At 41.5% G+C, this 16,525-nt stretch overlaps 1 protein-coding gene across 1 annotated transcript in view; it reads right to left on the bottom strand.

The window, feature by feature from the left end:
* LOC100876326 (ras-related protein Rap-2a) overlaps positions 1-15,431 on the bottom strand; it is a 30,007-nt gene extending 14,576 nt beyond the window's left edge. Inside the window, exon 1 of the mRNA XM_003706465.3 lies at positions 15,061-15,431. The gene's annotated coding sequence lies outside the window, so the exon portion shown is untranslated. The remainder of the gene's footprint in view (positions 1-15,060) is intronic.
* Between the last annotated feature and the right edge of the window lie 1,094 nt (positions 15,432-16,525).

The raw sequence follows: 16,525 nt of genomic DNA, 5'->3' as shown, positions 1-16,525 counted from the left end.
TGAATTTATGTGAAAGTTGACCGAAGAGTCTTTCATACGGCTCATGAGAATTTGAAAGTTTCGAGATCTTCGGATCTTCATTTCCAATTCAAATCCCCGAATACTCGTATTTCTGAAGTGGGGACGTTCGTAAATTTCCTTTGCAAGTTTACAAATTCTTTAATTCTCAAATTTCTATGCCCCAACATTTCTAAATTGTCAAATTCTTACGTCCCCAAATTTCTATATTTTAAAATCCTCAGATTCCTCATTTTTCAACCCCCAAATTCCTATATTTCCAAGTTTACAAATTCCTACATCTTCAAATTCTCAAATTGCCCATTTTTCAACCCCAAATTCCTATATTTCCAAATCCAGATTCCTAATTTTTCAACCCCCAAATTCCTACATTTTCAAATTCTCAAATTGCCCATTTTTCAACCCCAAATTCCTATATTTCCAAATCCAGATTCCTAATTTTTCAACCCCCAAATTCCCACATGTCCAACTTCTAAAACTCCCAAATTGTGAAATCGGCAAATTTCCAAATCCCCAAGTCGAGAAATTTCTGAAATTTATCAGGCAGAAAATCGAAGACGTTTGCAGAGCAAGAAAACGCACTCGGTCCGTCCACTTCCACAATCTCGACACGCAGGCAATTTACTGTTGCCTTCGACCGAGTCAGGATCCAACTGGGGCGTCGAGGACGTTATTCCAGTTTTGGCCAGTGTTTCGGTGACGGTCGTGGGTTGCTCCGCGTCGTTGATCGCGATGTTAATGGCAGCAGCGTCGCAGAAAGCTCTCTTTTTTCGACGGCCATGACTTACGAGCTTTTTTACCCGGATCGAAAATTGTGCCGGGTCGCGTTTATCGTTCGCCGCCGCGTTTACGAGCGACGGTGCGTATTTATGGCGTGACGTACGTCACGAGATTTCAGCTAGATCGTCGCCAGCCAAGATGCGTTTCTTGCTTCTCACGGTAAATATTCTAATGAGATGGAAAGCCATTGCTCCAGTTTCGATGGCCTGTTTCGTCGCTGGTGGCAGCAACCTCCTTTCGTCGCGTGCTAATGACGTCGCCGATACTCAAGACCGTTTTTTTCGGTCGGTGACACGAGTTTCGGCTTTGATAAATTGCGCTCGCCATTTTCGACGAAAGTTTACAGTTTTATTGTTCGCGTTACCTCTTGATCGATCACGCTTTCTTTTGACGAGAAACGACGCTCATTTTCGAACGGCAATGGGAGCCGATTTTTTATCGAAAGCACCTCGATATTTCGAGACCTCTGTTTTCTCTAGCGAAAGGAACCGTCGCTTTTCAAGACCCTCCACCGTATCGAGTTTGATCCAATAGACCAATCGAATTTGCCCCGGGATCCTTCGTTTGTTCTACACCAACAAACACCGAGAACGCTATATTTCTCCGTTTCTTCGGAAATGTAGATCCCGTCACGCGATTCGACGAGACAGTAAACACTGTTCTCCCCATCAACCATCAAATGGTTTCTCACGACGGGTAATTCGGTGTTTTCTTACAGCCCCGTGAAAGATGCTGCAAGACCCGGGTCAGATGGACATCGAAGGGATTACGGTTTCCTGTTTACCAACTCTAGTTTCGCCGATTAACTTATTCAGGAAGTTAATATTTTCTTTCGTTAGTCCACTTGTACCGAATTTTCATTGAATTTATTTCTCGTTCGGATGAATAATTTCCTAAAGTTATTCTGTTAAGATACTTTGTTGAATCGATAAATGTAAATCAATTTGAGGCGCCACGGTTTTATGCCAGCCTGCAGAGTACAAATGTAATATAACAAGAGTTTACTGCATTATACATAAAAGCTTCTTAACTCGGTGCACCCAAAAATAAAGCGAATACTAAAAGTTGTTCCAAAATTCCCACTAATATGCAATAAAGTAGCAAAACTTTAGCGGTAGCTAAAAACTTTAAATTGTAGTCTGTCCGAGGTATGCTAACCTCGTTGAATAAATATAGCGAAAAAGAAACGACAGAGAAAAATATATACGCGACCACAAAAAGAATACATGGAATTCTCTCGCAAAATAAATTTCGCGCGTCACGGAAAATTGCGCGGTTTGTCTCCGTCGACGGTAGACATTTCTCGCTAAAAGGGATGCACATCGAACAAGTCGATTTTCATCGAATTCCGAGAAAACATTTTCGCCGCCTCATTTATATTTGCCCGTGTCAGCTCGATCGAACTTTATCCGGCGCTGTCTCGCGATAAAATTCTCGCCACTAACTTGCCGACGTTTCTCCAGTTTCTCTTCGATCCTATTTCGAAAGCTGTTTTTCGCGAGTTTGCAGCCAATAACGTTCGATAAACTTGCGTACGATACCCGTGAAACCGAAGACCAATATTGCTTGTTTTCCCTGAAAAACGATTCCCCATGGAATCTCCGAGATTCTGAGACGTCGAAACTGCTGCCGGTGTTTAAATTGTAAACGATACTTTCGAGATAGAAAATCCGACTTCGAGAGGCGAAATTCCATTTGATATGCAGCTCGCGATCGCGTCATTGTTTACCCTCTCGAAAGGATTTCGTCGCGAGTCGTCCTCTGCTGCATCCTAGGCTCTATCCGAATCTCGCCGGAATATTGCTGCCCCAGCTCACGATTCGGTTTACATTTCCACAAGCTCCGGTGACCTCGATCTTCAATTTCTTCGCGAGAAAGAAACCGCAACGGCGAGACGTCTCGAGCGTGGAAATTGAAATCGAGTACCTTGCGTACGAGCATCGATCCCCAGACCTCTCGGAAAAATGGATTATGGAAAGTAGACATTAAGATTCATGTTTCCGTGGAGACTATAACGAGCGACGGTCCAACGAATTAAACTTGACTGTGTCGTTAATCGGGGATGAACGTCTCGTAGATCGAAGAAATTGAGAGACGGGGGTGGATGTTTTTCATGTACAACGCAGCTGCTGCGAGATGAACGATAGATCGAGTGTGATCGAGTACGATATTAACCCTTCTGCTAACTCAGGGTTGTGTGCTTTTGAAAATACTCAGAACGGCAGGTATTTTTCACTCACACACGGACGAATTAAGGAGTTCGTTATATTTCTTTTCACAAATTCAGACTGTTATTAACTGCTGCAACTTTTTTCAAACTCTGCACATATACTTATTTTACTTAAAATATTTGCAAGTTCTGCAAACTTTCATTAGCTGCAACAGCAACTACTTTTCTCAAACTGTGCACACGCATATAGTTAAAAATTTGCTTAAAATATGTGCAAGTTCTGCAAACAGTCATTACTGCATAGCTGCAGCAGCATCCACTTTTCTCAAACTCTACACGCATACATTTATAAATTAGCTTAAAATATTTGCAAATTTGCCTGAACACTTGTTAAACTATTTTTGAAAATTATAAATGATAACAATTTTAAGTTGCAGTTACTGCATAACTGCAGCAGTATCTACTTTTCTCAAACTCTGCAGACATACAATTATAAATTAGCTTAAAATATTTGCAAATTTGTTTTAACATCTATTAACTCATTTTTGCAAAATTATAAATGATAACAATTTTAAGTTGCAGTTACTGCATAACTACTATAGCATCTATTTTTCTCAAACTCTGCACATATACATTTATAAATTAGCTTAAAATATTTGCAAATTTGTTTTAACATCTACTGACTCATTTTTGCAAAATTATAAATGATAACAATTTTAAGTTGCAGTCATGGTTTTTATTAGTCCTGTTCCTTTTAAGGAAATTCATTTTCCAAGTGAAATAATGAAATAATTAATAAAAGGTTTTCTTTTGTGTCAATTCTTGTTTCGGTACAAAGTGAAACCACGAAGCTGCAAGATGGCATCGAGAAAGAAAACTCATTAAACGTCGTGGAAAATACTTTGTTACAAGGTATCGGGGATTAAGTGTTCACCCGATAACAAGAAATAACCGATTGAACGAAGGATGTTTATTTTTTTCCGCAAGTCCGATAAATGGATCCGATAAAGTAGTTGGGAAAGAAGTGAAAAATGTTCGATAAGAACCGTCGGTAGTTGAAAACGTCGTTTCCCGCCATTTTACTAATCGTTTAATTATAAAGACAGACTCCCCTGCGTGGAATTTTAGCGAGAAAGAAATTACTGGAGCGGGTCGTGGGAAATTATGTAAACGATTCAATTCGAACACCGTTTGAAAGCGTTATCTGATCCGAAATCCGATTATCCTAGGAAAAATACGATGTCGTTAGGGTGCAGTAGTACGGAAACTTTTTCACCTAGTTCGTGATTGTGTTCGAACAAAGCGGAGCTCTCTTTGTTATCAGATAGAATCAGATCGAGCGGGAGATCTTAACGGGAAAATTTGATACATGGTGGGACGAAATTCCCGTAAATTGTCCGCGCGCCACGCGCTAAACTTTGAATTACTTGTCCAGAAATTTAGTAGCGTGTAATTTGCAAATTAACGGGGCATAAATTGCGTGCGGCGTTAATCGAGTTTACCTCATTTTCGCCCGATAAATATCATATTAATTCGACAAATAATTAATTGACCGATTACTCGAATTACGACCTCAAAAACTTGTCTGCGAATTCAGGAATGCTTTTTCGAGCTCAACGATGTACCGGCGAATTATCGGTATAATCTAGAACGAAATTATGCAACAACGTCTGTATATCATCCAGCCGGGTTTAACAATGCATCCACTCTTTCGGATAAAACCAGATAAATTGAATGGAGTAATTGCTCGTGACACCATGAAACGTAATACGATCGTGGTACACCCTGATCTATGGACACTTTAATTGTCGCTGCTGCCAATGATCATTGATATCCGTTGGAATCTTTAATCCACTTCGTTTCGCGCATTATTTCGCTGGAATTCTGTCCATGTAAATTAGCCGAAAGTATGCCTGCTTTATTACTGCGAAACCATTTTCTACCTAACGACTCTGGTAGACCGTTCTTTACATAGTTTATCGATTATACCTCGTTGGAACGGTGTCGTGCGAATGCTTTAGCAAATTGATATTCGTAACGCGTGGCGATAGATACAATCGATAAGAAAAATATGAAGAGGAGAAAACTTTGAAGTCGTTGACGCGCTCGGAATATTCAAGTTATTACAAAAATGAAAATAACAAAGTCTCTCTACATTTATATCCTGTAATTGATGAGCTCTCGCGAGATACGAGTCTCGTAAGCGACGGTTAAAGGGTAATTAACCCAGAAACGTTCGCTCGCGAAGCTTTTCAATCGCCGAAACTCGATCAAGCCACAAAAACAGCACGTAGAAAGTTTGCGCGTTGTAAAGTTTCCTGAGTACAAACACGCTTTATATCCTGCGAACCTCTTACTTCGATTGGCCGTCTCAAAATCGAACGTTGCTCCTCCAACGAATGGGACTTCCGAATTTACGATGTATCCGCCCTAGCTGCAGACACTGCTACATATATCGAATCGACGACAATAGTTTCATCGAGACTCTTATAACGTCTCGAGCACTTCAATTGTACTCGCAAGTTTCTGAAAACGGTGCATAAATTTCTCTTGAAACAATTGGGAATTCTTGTTACTCAACGGGGATATTCGATACACCTACCGTGGATTTGGAAATTTAGGGAATTGGAGGTGTAGAAATTTGGGAAATTGGGATTCGGAAATTTGGGGAATTGGGGATGTAGGAATTTGGGAAATTTAGGGATTTGGGGGCGTAGAAACTTAGGAAATTTAGGGAATTGGGGGTATAGGAATTTGGGAAATTTAGGAATTTGGGGGCGTAGAAATTTGGGAAATTTGAGATTCGGAAATTTAGGGATTTGGGGGTGTAGAAATTTAGGAAATTTAGGAATTGGGGGGCGTAGAAATTTGGGAAATTTGGGATTCGGAAATTTAGGGATTTGGGGGCGTAGAAATTTGGGAAATTTAGGAATTTGGGGCGCGTAGAAATTTGGGAAATTTGGGATTCGGAAATTTAGGGATTTGGGGGCGCAGAAATTTGGGAAATTTAGGAATTTGGTGGTGTAAAAATTTGGAAAATTTGGGATTCGGAAATTTAGGGATTTGAGGGCGTAGAAATTGGTGAATTTGGATTTCGGAAAGGGGACTCGAACATCTGGAAATTTAGTGAATTCTCGACTTGAAAATTCATAAATTCAAAGATGTACCTTGAGAAAGTGCAAATTTAGCAATTTCGAAATTCAGAAATTTAAAACTTTGTAAACTTGATAACTTAATTTGATAATTCATAATTACATAAAATTACAAAATATAGAAACACAAAAAGAATTTAAAATATATAAAAATTTTCACATCCCTGTCTCAGAAGTACCTCAAAACTATCTCCAGAAATATAAGCACAAACATGTCTGCCAAGAAGCACCCCTTAGTATTCTGAAGGCATCACGACTTTCAACTCGAATATTTTTCGAACAGTCCCGTAGTTCTCGCAGGTTTCTTGGTATGTTAACGATGGCGAAACAGAGTATCGTAAAAGGTAACAAGAGAGTCGTGTAACAGAATCATTTTTCAGTGACAAAGTTTCAACAGCCGGTGCACGACAAATGGTCGCTGTCGCGTTGATTCAGAAACGATTTCTCATTGTGCGAATTTCCGGCTCGAATTTTCGTCGCAGCATCTCTGGCGAGCGTTATGAAACGTCATCGGTCGAAAACACGCGGATATTTTACGCGGTCTACTGTTATGGAAATGAAATTGTTCGCGTCGCTGTGGCAAACAGCTTTTTGTCCAAGTTCTCGCACACAAATAATTACGAATTTCCATATTGATCGGCTACGAATTCGTTCATGCTCGGCCACGTCGAACGATGTTGCTCACAATATTAATTATTAGAGCAATTATGCGAGTTAAATATCCCGTAAAAACAGTACACGTGGTGCTTGTTCTTGTTCCTGCCACGGTCTTTTAATTATATCCGCGAATATTTATAGGCCTTCAGGAATTTAATGAACGTCGGGAAATTCAGTCGCAGCTTGTAATTTTACGATAAATTCCGAAATAATATACAATTCGTGCTCGTATCGAGTTTGATCGATGAACGACGCTTTTATATTTTCGCGATATTACGAAGGCAGTTTTGAAAATCAGCGAGTCAACGCGACAGAGGAACGCGATGTACGCTTCGTCCAACTTGAATATCAAAAGGACGGAATTGAAAGTTTCGGTCTTGAAGAAATTGCAAATCCACAGCGGCGGATTCCGGGCACGCAAACTACTCGGTTCGATTCGCAGCTGGATGAAAGCTTGACAAATCAACGTTCGAAAGAGACAGACTCGCGGGACAGATCAATCTCTTTCGGAAGGGAATGAAAACGGAAGAAGGCGAAGATAAAAAAATAGGAAGAACGAGGCGAATTTGTTCACCCTCTCCCTAGCGATTTCATTCTCGCGATTCTGCAAATCTCGCGATAAGACGTCCAGCTAGATAACAAATTCGAGTTTTATTCGAAGAATAACTAGCACGAATCTCCGGCACGATTCTCCGTGGAAATATTTGAGTTGGAGATTCGTTCCGTAAAATCATCGTCGTCAATAAATATACACAGACCTTCGTTAGCTTTAACCGAATCGGTTGCAGAACCGTGGGCAAAATCATATATTTACTTTGTTCCTCATTTTAAAAACTGGTTGTGACACAACGGAAATATATTGCCCTCCTTTCGCTATCTCCTACGCGGACAGGAATAATGGACCTAAATAAATCCTTTTATTTATTCTTGCAACAAAATTTAACGCTGTTAACTTCCCGCAATTTAGCTGGAAAAGAACGTGCTCGTACAGGGTTTGTTAACCCTGCGGCCACATTTGAAAATGTAGCACGTCCGGTCGAGTGGGTGATAAGCGCTATCTAGTTCATAATACGGTGCACCTTATATTGTCACTTTTACATTTTCACGTACACGAAACCAGCTCGATATTTTTTTCTAATCGAGTGATTACCTATTCGCTGCATTCTTGCATATTCTATGCATCGCGTCCTTGTTGCATTTTTATAAGTAGAATTACACGTTGCATTACTCGTTGCATTTCTGCACCACGTTGTATTGTGATTTCAACGCTTTGCATTTTCAGGTTGCACGCTGCATTGAGTCGCTACGTTGCATCTCTCCGCGTTGCATTTCTGTGCATTCTACTCGATGCATTTCGACGCGTTGCACTTCTACCTCGTGCTCCTACACTTTGAATCTGCCGTTGTATTTCTGTCCATTACACTACGCATTGATTTTCACGCGTTGAACTCCACATTTATGCACTGTATTCCCACGAGTTACCATTCTACTGTTGCATCACTTTGCAATTTTAATATGTTGCATTTCTAGTACTTCTGCGTGTATTTCTTGAATACATTGTGCATTACACCACCTCGTTGAACAGTAAATCTTATAATATCGTAAAGTAGTAACGCAGTAATATTGGAATTTTCAAGACATTTTATTCATCTACCTAATCAAAAGATCTACGAACTGTCTCTTCTTCGTCGAACATAAAGAAAAACTTGTTTGCTACGATATCAGAAAATCGTTCTTAAATATGTAGGATTTCTAAATAAGTATAAATTCGTGATTGTCAAGATTAAATATATTTATACTATGTCAGATGTGTTGCGAACTAAATGACTCAGTTAACATGACCCAGGTCAGAATACTCCGTTAGTCACGCTAATAAAAGAGCCTCCTTTACCCCAAATATGATTGTCCGCAAAAGGACTAACCGTCAAAAATTTATTAATCCGAACCCGACACATAAAAGATGCGAGATCCCGCAAAACCTTGATCCAACAACATAATAACCAGGGATCGGATTTTCAAGCCTGCAAAGTTCCCATCTTTCCGATTCGCATAAAGAAACTGATTGGTGGATTATACGCGTCGATCCTAAGTAAATGTTCTCAAGTGGTCGAGTTATTTGTTCGTCGATTCCGCAGCAAGAACTTAATACCTTTATCGCGCAAGATTCGATCTTTGAAATTGTTTCGCGTGGAACGGTCCGGGTAACTCGGTCCTAAGTAAATTTCCCCGTCTGAAATAAAAGTTAGGTCTCGACTCGATTTCGCTACTGAAAGTCGAAGCTGTTCGGATCGACCTTGCTCTTGTCGTATCTTTTCATCGTCGCGTTACACGGCAATCGATAGCCCGGTGTCCGCGCACAGGGTGCACCAAGTCAAACATATTATCGATAGTGGGACCCCTTGTCCACCCTGGTCGTTTTGTTGCGTCGAACCTGCAACGTTAATTGAACGTGCACGTACATCCTGTGGGTTTATGGCTGGAAAGGCGTCCGCTCGTCGTCCTCTCAGAGAACCTCTCGCGGACCAATTGTTCCTCCCTTCCCGCCGCTCGCCATCTCCGTAACAAACCCTGTTTCAGGGACTTTATTGTTCCAAGCTGCTACACCGGCCACCGAATTACAATTAATCGTCACTGTCGCGAACAATGTTGCTCGAATGCGTATTGTAACTGCTTGTTATTGTTGCCGTACTAGATATTCTGTGGCTCCGACCCGATCGCGTCTGTTTTTGTTAGCCCACAACGATTGTGCGCCGCTGAAAAGAGTGCTGGAGTATAGTGATGAATGAACCGTTCCGTGGGTGTGCAGGGTTTGGGGGAAATTGATAGGTTGATTGTTGCGGGGTTCAGTGGCGAATTGAATTTGCTCCGCTAGGCGAAAAATGATGGGTCGCGATCAGAATCCACCGAGTAAACCACGTTGTATTATAATCGCTTTAATGCTGCATTATCGCTTCATTCTCGTATTTTAAAAGATGATAATATTCATCATTGTGGGAGTTAAAGCATTGAGCATGTTTATACCGTTTTCGGAAAATCTCACATTTTTCGTAGTTATTGTTTAATTAGGGCCTGGGGCCTGCGAGTACTCCAGGTATAGATGCATGTACTGTAGCAGTTCTTTTTTAGTTAGTTTTAACTGTGCGCCCTGTAAGCACCAAATTCTTCAATAGTTTCTTCACCGTTTCATTTTTTCCTTTATAAATATAGTTATTGCTCTGATATACTCTACGCGTGTATTTTATTTCACATAACCCCTGAACTAATCATCGACAGTGCATAATATTGATCATCGAAGTCTTTGTTAGACTTTTTTGAAAATCCTCAGCAGTGTCGGTGGATCATCCAAGGTGAATAATTTCATAGTCCTGCGAGATTAAGTAATAGAGAATTTGTGCACAGTGAAGAAACGTTGCTAAATAGAGGTGTAAGGGCATTAATAAAACACTGTAGTCTGAACTCAAGGCGCGAACTGCAGAGATAATTAAACGATAAATTCTTGACTTTATAACCGAAGACAGGAACGTCGATACAAAGCGGTGTAGAATGTTTGCGAGATCAATTACAACAGCGCTAACAGTCATTCGCTGTAATATAATATTACGAATACAATTTGTTCTAACGATCCGTCTATAATGTCGCGCACAGTGAGGTATACAGCGAAATGATATTATCGTATTCAATCTGACCAAACCCACGTTGCAATTTACCAGATCATTATAGAACATTACGTATTACCGTCGCACGCGAATACGCAATAGTTTCGCGTTAGAAAGTCGCGCCTTTGTCGTCGATTAATTCGCTCCAATTAATTCGTTTGGTGTTAAAAAACGCGAGCAAATAAATCCGCGCATAATTCGAGCATCGCGAAGCAAAAAATTCGATCTTTAAACGAAAGAGCGCTTTAAACGAAAAAGTTCAAAATTTATAAAATGAGAAACCACCGCAAGGAAGTTGTTTCGTACACAAATGGGAATACGAGGGCGAATATCAGACCGGAGATTAATTAATTTATGGGCAGAAGAAAGAAAGCGTGAACCGCGTTGACAACGAATAATGAATGTCACCAAAGTTCCGACAGCGGAATATCGTGGGAAATATTCGAAAAAACTTGCAGCAAGGTACGTGACGGTATCAGCAACGGAAGTCACATTTCTGCAATCTAATTAGACTTTACTCGGGTAGTTAGCTCGAAATTCGCATCGCCAGAACGTCCGATGGAGAAGTTGCGAAGAGTATGATACAAATCCGTTTAGAATAAGAAAAACGTGTTATCTGGTTCTTCTTCGAACAAAACTTGCTTCGAGTTTCGTCGAGGTGATAATGGTGGTAGCGATGATCGTGTAAAAACTTTCCACGGGACTTTCCCTGGCATTTTCATATACATGAGCGAAAAGGGATCTCGCTTCTATTTTTGCGCCGAGAAGTTCGTTCCAATTATCATTATATCCCGGCGCGGTGTTTTGAACCACGCCTCGGGACGAACATCTTTATAGCTTCGGACGGATACCTTCGGCTTTTGAATTAGCTGCTGTAAACGGAGCGTACCTTTGTGAATCTCGACGAATTTTAAAATTAATCTTGCTCGTAGCCCGCGGCCAATCTCCTGTGGCCAATTCTCTCTCCGAGGCCGCCAGAATTATCCGCGGAAATTTGCATGCTAGGTGACTGCTCTTAACACGCCTGTTCGTTCTTTATCGCGTTATCGTCTCGACCGTGGAATACACGGGTCTTTTAAACGCCTCCTTGATGACTTCATCTGGGAGCCTCGTTCGAGAGCAACCTGTTAAATATGACCGTATAACGTCGTCCTTCTGTTTCATTATATGGCACGGCCGGGAAGACTCGGAGGTTAAATATGTGCATCTACGCTGCGAGGGTATTTCAGATACGTTTCGAAAATTTATTAACACCGGGGGAAGGTTTTCGGTTTGAAACAAAGGTTCGTACCATTATGCTAACGAAGTAATCGCATTTGCAACTAAATGCGAAAACACTGCGTAGCGAGTTTTTAAAACGTTATTTCGTGTTTTTCGATTATTTTACGACGAAATTACGTACGAGATATTTGAGGTTCAACGAAACTTTCAACTGTAGAGTTACAGCAATTAAGTAATAGACAACATTAATTGGAATGCAAATATGTTCTAGAACCCTCTCGTTACAAAAACAGTTTTCAAATTTTGTTACCTCCCAGCGTATCTTTGAAGTATACTTGTAATTAAAGCATACGAAGTAATGGATATTAATTGAAACGTAAATATATTTTAGTTCGACCCTTCGCTCCTGCTCGTGTTTACTACGTTCAAATTACTTTCCCGTTTCCCAACTTCACACTTATACCTTTGACTCATATTCCCTGGCAATTAAAGCGCACGGCAATGAAATAGCTAATTAAATTAATTAAAATATAAATATGAGTTCCAACTTTTCTACGCAATTTGTGTTTACCGCGTCAAAGTTATTTTCAAACTTCGTAATTGCGATATATAGAACATGTCACTAAAGTACACGGTAGTTGAATGATTAATGGATTAATTAAAGTACGAATACGTCCAACTCGATCCGTGATCGATGCAGCCAGACTACTTTCAAGTTCTCTCAATTTCACGCTCGTATCTTGCGAATTCGTTCGAAATTAAAACCATTGAGCTTTGCGTTAATCCGTACGATACTTTTATCGCGACTTTCCGCATAGATGGCTTTAATTCGAAGTACAAAACTGCGCGATGGTCGATAGATTTCCGTCGCGTACACCGTTGTTCGAAACGAGGATGCTCGTCAATCTTCTCTATCGAATCGAACAAACTACGGCCAAGATACACGGCATTAAAAGTGGCGCGCGTGCAACCTAGTATATACAGAAAGCCGCGACCTGAAAGGACTTTGGTAAATGGTGCAATCTACCGCGCCATTTCCGACACCTGACGGAACAGTTGGCTAGATAAGACCGCAGGGAAATGCGGAAGCATCGACGTGTATACAGAACGTGCTTGCGTGCCCAAAACCTGTCACGCAATTCAGAAACGCGCGAAGAAGAAAAGAGGAACTGTCTTCGGGACACTTAGCAGTCATCTGCATCGGTTTCTTCTGTCAAGTTTCAGAACTTGTGGATTTGAGAATTTAGAAAAAAGTTAAATGGGAGGACCTGACTATCCGAGTGTTAAAAAGTGGATGAGCTTCCTTCGGGAGCGATCATCAAAGTGTTTTATGCAGGCGTTTCGAGATTACTTTGAACCGAGTAACCTTGTTTAATAACGTTGAAATTTGTTACCACAACCACGTCGGAGACGATAAACGGAATCTTTATTAAAATAGCTTCAAAGCACACCCTTTTCCATCTTACCTCCCGTGGAAGCTGCTAGCACACCTGTAAACAAACTGTACTACGGGCACACAGGGAGAACAGATGTTTACCGACTTTCTCCTCTCACACATTAATTTCCCTGTTCTGTACACAAAAGCGACAGTCTCGTCTCTACGGCGGCCGTCGAGCCACGTTTAGGGAATACCTCGGGAAATGAATTTCGAACGTGGTGTATCGGAAGAATCAAGTTTACCGGGAAATTGTTTCGTCGACAAAATGGAAAATCCATTTCCTCGCAGAGTCGTGGAAAAAAGGGACGGCAAATGGCGGGTGGAATCTTCGAATACGATTGAGAGGTGATGTAACGAGAGCAGGCTCCTGGAAATCTGCGTGGGAAGATTAGAGGTTGCGTTGCGGTGCGTAATGCAGTGAAAATGCATCATCCACATTGTGTCCGATGCAATACCATTAATATCGCGTTAAACATGCATGACTGCCACTTTGCTTGGCAACTTGCTTACTATCGAAATTATGATCTACACCGTATACAATTTTTATGTTACCTACGATATCCGCGCGTTCTCGCGCACTTGCACGAATCCTGCCGCAGAAAAATTTTTAAACTGCCATAAATTTTTTTTAAATCTTAACAAATGGCCTCGTGGGGAGAAGAAATACTGTGGTCATGAATTTAGCTGTCGAGGTGATATATTAATGTGTATGGAATTTTTCTACCTTATAGGTATCCAAGAATGTTTTGTACGAATGATAGGCATCTACAGAGCTGTAGGAATATCTGAGACTACATAGAGAGATCTAAGGATCTATCGCAGGATTTAGAAATGTACGACTATCTTATAAGGGAGATTTTCAACACCATTCTAGTATGACACCTTAATTTCTAATATATTTTACCATACGTGACCATCTACACACATTGATAATTTTTCTAAGGCATACTTGCAGTTACCCCATGGCAATTAATTAATTGGACAATGTAACGTATATCAAAGAATAGGGACCATAGTGTGCCAGTGAACATGTACTGTTTCCTGAATAACATGAGGTCGAAACAACTTTCATTTGTTTTAACGGCGCATAAAACGAAACCTCATGCGTGACGGTCATCTCTCATGAGAAATCAGAGCATCGCGTATACGCGACAGTGGTAGCGTGTTAAGATTGGTTATAGAGCCAGTAACAATAGTATAGGCTAATGTTCCATGGGACCGTATCGTTCAGTTAATTTATGTGTCTTCGGCGAACTTCCAGAAAGTTTCGAGAATAGGCCGACCGGTCAAAGACACCGTCGATTTTCCTTCGCATGTACATTCTAACAATTTTATCGAACGATATATGTCAGAAAACTTATTTTTGCCCGACAAAACAGTTTAACCAACTTGCAATTGAATCAAACTACGGTTCGATATTACGGTTTATTTTCGCGCGTTTTTCTGACAGATCATTAAAAAGTTCGATGGTCTCTTAAAGAAGGATTTATTATTTGTGAGGTTAGAAAAAGCTGTTCTTAGTTAACGCGGAATAAAAACAATGTGCTTTTAGGCTAGGAGTCGGCGAATCGATATCGAATCCCATTTTCGCGCGAGATTAATCATAATTCAAATTCTGACTGTTGGAAAACGATCGATTTCACTGCACTGCTCTCATTATTCTCTATTCTTCTATTGTATTTTTAGAAACATCTCATCACTCATTGGGTGCAAGATCCGAGGATACCGTCAATCAGGGTTATTTTTACCGAGCGAAACAATGTTAGCAGTCTACCCTCCGAAGTCCATTTTGGCGCGAGATCACCTAACTGACGATTACTTTCAAAAACGATTCATCACTCGTCACTGTTCAGACTACCCGAAAGTAAAATGAAAAGAGAACTCGTTTCAAAGACCTGTTCAAGCACGCCGGATAACGATCGGTTAAATCTAAAAAGAACAGAAAAGAACAGGAAACACGATACTTACGTGTTTGAGAGGGGCGCGAGTAAAAGAGCGCGACGGCTCGGTTGCGGTTAACAACAGGTGTAAGCCGAGAGCGCGGCAAAGCTTCGAGTGGTCCTCGGTTGATCCGTCGGTAACTCGTCGGTGGCACGTTGCGTGCGTGTCTCGTTTCGTGGATTCGCGAGGAGCGTTCGGTAAAACGTTCGATGAATTCGGTCGATGCGATGGCGAGGTAACGAGGTCGAGATTCGGATGAACGTGATCGTGTCCTGGCGGGTCGGGTCGCTGTCAGACGAACACGGCGTTGCGGACGAGCTAGCTCTGTCCGGTACTTCGGTACCGTGCCGGGTGCTATCCTCGATGCTTTCAGTCGGCGTCTGCGCTCTCCTAACCTTCCGACCTTCTCTTCCACCTGCACACCCCCACCGAATACGCCCGGCGTATTTTAGACTGCAGCCGCGATAGCTGCTCGTCTTCCTCCCTCTTTGTCGCGTCCTTCCACCTCCGTCCTGTCTCTCGTTGTCCCTCTTTGTTCTGCTCGTGTGCCCCCCTTTGCCCTCGCTTCACCTGATTTGCCTACCACCACCTGCCCGCACGCACCTGAGGTAGGGTCACTGCTTCTGCTCGTCCGCGCTGACCGGAGAACGCGCACCAGGTCGAACAACCTGCTGATGCTCGTGTGTACGCTAAGGGGTGAACGTTTGTTTATCGAGGAAGACGTAGGTGGTAATTACGGGTGTTTATCGGTTGTTTGGTTAACGTTTGGAACTTGCGAGGATACGCCCGCGCTCCGGGTAACTGCTTTATAGAAAGTCTTTACGCTTTTTTCGTCGGAACGTTTTTGTCGCAGATTTGCATTGTCGCTTCGAGTCTTTCGCTTCAACGGTACTTATTTAAGGTCGAAATGTTTATTCGAGACATTTTGTCTCTGCGTCCGCGGTTATTTTCTTTCGAAACTTTTCATTGTCTTCTAGATCTATTGTTCCTGTTACTAAAAATCTTTTAAGCAAGATTCCTGCTTTCGTGCAAATTTTCTTCGAAAGAACAGAGATCGTCCAATTTGGTCTTTTCGTCATTCGACATCTAGTTACGAGTTTACAAGTTTTCGAGAAATTTGACTAGATAAAAAGTTTCGGTACCTCGTCGATACTGTTCGAGAAGTAAACTCGAGATGAAGCAACTGAATTTAGATAAAACATCCCGGAATCGGACAAATATTGCCACCGTTTTGCTGCAAATAAACGTATCGTTTATATGCGACAACGTGGATAAGGAAGACATATCTCTCGAGTATACTGCCGAACGCTAGGAACTGATCTAGGCTACGACGCTTCTCATAAATTTCTCCCCGTGGAACAAGCACCGAGTGGCTGTAAATAATAAATCGGAGATTCATCGATCCGCTGACGATGAATTTTTCGATCGACACCGAAAACACGATGCTTCGTAGGAACCAGGGTCAACGCTCGTAGCCGTCTTTTGCATCAAA

Source organism: Megachile rotundata, chromosome 4 (genome assembly GCF_050947335.1).
Source record: "Megachile rotundata isolate GNS110a chromosome 4, iyMegRotu1, whole genome shotgun sequence".
Taxonomy (NCBI): domain Eukaryota; kingdom Metazoa; phylum Arthropoda; class Insecta; order Hymenoptera; family Megachilidae; genus Megachile; species Megachile rotundata.
This window is presented reverse-complemented; position numbering and strand designations above follow the sequence as displayed.